The sequence below is a fragment of the Ruditapes philippinarum genome, unplaced genomic scaffold (assembly GCF_026571515.1).
Source record: "Ruditapes philippinarum isolate M1 unplaced genomic scaffold, ASM2657151v2 ctg26888_1_1_1_1, whole genome shotgun sequence".
NCBI lineage: Eukaryota > Metazoa > Mollusca > Bivalvia > Venerida > Veneridae > Ruditapes > Ruditapes philippinarum.
Genome location: NW_026859970.1, coordinates 3,037 through 5,940, shown reverse-complemented (window position 1 = coordinate 5,940; position 2,904 = coordinate 3,037). Strand labels below are relative to the sequence as shown.

Below are 2,904 nucleotides of genomic sequence, written 5' to 3'. Positions count from 1 at the left end.
GTATCATAGTTTGAAGACATTTCTGTTGAAAACGTGTCAGAGTTAAATCGCATTCATATACATGCACAGTGCGTAACTGGAGTGCAGGTAATAGTTCCCAACACTCCAGAGCATGCCATTGATGTACTCATTCCTTTTTTTTTTTTTTGGGGGGGGGGGGGGGGGTGCTTTTTGTGGAATAACGATAGAAATGCCACATATAGAAGCTGGTTTCATAGGTTTTTTTCTGGGTTTCATATTGTTACAACGGAACGTGCATTCAATTTTGCCTATGGTATGAATATGATGTAATTGTGTGTGGAACGTGTATGTACGATCCTATCAAGAATAGCCTAAACGTCGCTCATTACATACACAGATGCCCGTTTGTGCCAGAAACAATTTTTGCAAAGGGGGCACATGAGTTCTTACTCCACCAGTAAAACTGAAGAGTCGCCAAAATGACCTACACAGTTTTGTGTTACGTAACCCCCACTTCATTCCAAAAACAAACAATCAAATCAAATGAGACATGTCATTAACTGTATTTGATTTAAATACGTTATAGATAGCGTTAAATATTATACATTTATTAGTGTGATTACACTGTGGTCGTTATAGTATAAATATCACCGATGCATTATGTTTGCCTTAGAATATTGAAATTGAAACTGAAATGTCAATGAAAATAATTGTACATGTATATTATATCTTTCCGTTTTGTCTAGAAAATGTCCGCTTCGCTGGCGTTTGATTTTTCAAGACAACGAAATTGCTACCTTGATTATCTTTTATACAGTTTTTCTTCGTTATACTCAAGTTATATAAACATGATAGGTTACAGTGTTGAGAAAAAATCAATAGACTTTTTTACCCCCCGTTTACTCTGTTGTTCCAAAAATGTCCGTTGCGTATTTTAGTCATACCCGATGAATTGTGGGTAACTTCTGTACATGCCTGGAAAAACCAACTTTCATTTTTGCATCAAAAGCTAATGTGAAAATGCATTTTCTAGCATACTTGTTGTTAGAGGGTTGGTTAAAGTGTAAGTTATTGTTATTTTAGTTATAATATTGTGATTTGTGAGGAAATATGTTTACATTTTTTTTGGACACCAAATTACCTGTCAGACCTCAGTGTAGCCCCTTTAACAAGATCATAGTGTCAAACACCATAAATCATACTCTTTATACATTAAGATTTTTGTGCTGGATGTCATTCATCTTCTTCAGGAAAGTACATTTGACTATTTTCAGTGGCTTATATTAAACTAATATTTCACTGTAACTGTGTGTTCTCTGATATCATTCTCAAATTAAGGAACTGGAAGATGGTAGTTGCAATAAAGGTCTTCATGGACAAATCCTCCTTCATCTTTTCCCTTTTTATCTGCAGAATGAAAAATCAATAAATATGTTGTTACAAGTGTAAGACACTAGAAATGATATTTACATTACATTTAATAAGCTGGTCATGATTGACAGAAAAATTTCATATTTGAAGTAAATAAACATTAAAGATAAACAACAACACATAATATATAACAGTCAAAAATATTGATCTTCTTGAATGTGATACATGACTATTTTTAATGTTTTATTTACTTATCAATTATCATGCAGTGAAATACAAAAGTTATTAAATTATAATAATATATTTTGATAATTGTTTATCTTTCCGATCTCAACTAAAAATTAATCAATTATTTTACATGTATTTACCTTTGATGTATAGATATTTCAGGATCATAGGCAGTGCAAACAGTTGATTAATGGTCCATATTGAACAACTGTATATTCTGTACTTGTCATATATCTCCTTGTCTATACATCTGAAATGGTTTAATCAAATATTATAGTTTTTAATTCAATCATTATTTGCTAGGAACCATATTAACATGTATATATAATTGAAAAAGGAACAAGAATAAAATGGAAAGGGAAAAATATCCGAATTACTGTGCAATGTCCGAATTTCGTATTATTAATATACACTAGAATTAAAGTGTTTTCCATTGTTCATTTAAATAAGTTAAAATGGTTTGAATAAATTTCTCACATCAGTAGTTTTAAAACATTACTAAAAGCTAAACAACTAGAATTCACTACCTTGACAAAACATCCGAAACAACTGTCACTATCCGAAAATAAACTAGTTTTATTAAACTCTATAAATCCCTCGTTTTTCCGTCAGATAATTGACCTACCTGCATTTTTTGACCCGTGCTATCCATTCCTTCAAATCTGAAGAGGACCGAAACAAATATAACTTCTATATCCCTCGAGTTCTTCGGGTTACCTATATGCGTAACGGTAAATAAGTCTGCCGATGTACCCGGAAGTGGTAAATTGAAAGTGAAAGTAAACGAGACTTACGGGCCCTATTCCTGAACTGGATTTAGGTATAGAAGAGGCTGATGTTCGTATCATTCCACACGCATTACATGCAACCCTGCAATGCGGGAAACGCTGTGTTCTCCTCTCCAACGACACCGATGTGATGGTTTTAGGACTGCATTTTTACGATAAGCTAAAGTCAAATGGCTTACATGACTTGTGGATACGGGCAGGCACAGGCAATTCTACCTGCTTCATACCTCTGCACCAAATTGCCATTGGGGAACCACAATTATGTGATGTTCTTTTAGCAGCACATATATTAACAGGATGTGATATGACCAGTAAAGTTGGTACAACACTCTCTGCCATCAAAGCAAAACCTGAATTATACTTAACTGACTTTGGTAAAAGTCTTGAAATTAAGCATAGAGAAAATGCAATTTTGAATGCAGAACAATATCTTGTCAATGTCTTAAGGCAAAATACTACATGTACAACAATGGATGAATTGAGATTTTATATTTACCATACAGGTAAAGCAATTAATCAGTCTGATCTGCCTCCAACCAGCACTGCTATTCGAAGC

The 2,904-nt window shown here is 33.5% G+C and overlaps 1 long non-coding RNA gene across 2 annotated transcripts; it reads right to left on the bottom strand.

The window, feature by feature from the left end:
• Positions 1-1,135: 1,135 nt before the first annotated feature.
• On the bottom strand, positions 1,136-2,321 carry LOC132758456 (uncharacterized). 2 transcript variants are annotated; one of them, XR_009629579.1, is made up of 3 exons: positions 2,088-2,321; positions 1,701-1,810; positions 1,136-1,368 (listed from the first exon to the last, which is right to left on the bottom strand). It is a non-coding gene; the product is annotated as an uncharacterized LOC132758456 (long non-coding RNA). The 2 variants fall into 2 exon arrangements; XR_009629578.1 differs by having other exon boundaries at positions 2,186-2,321.
• Positions 2,322-2,904: the final 583 nt, after the last annotated feature.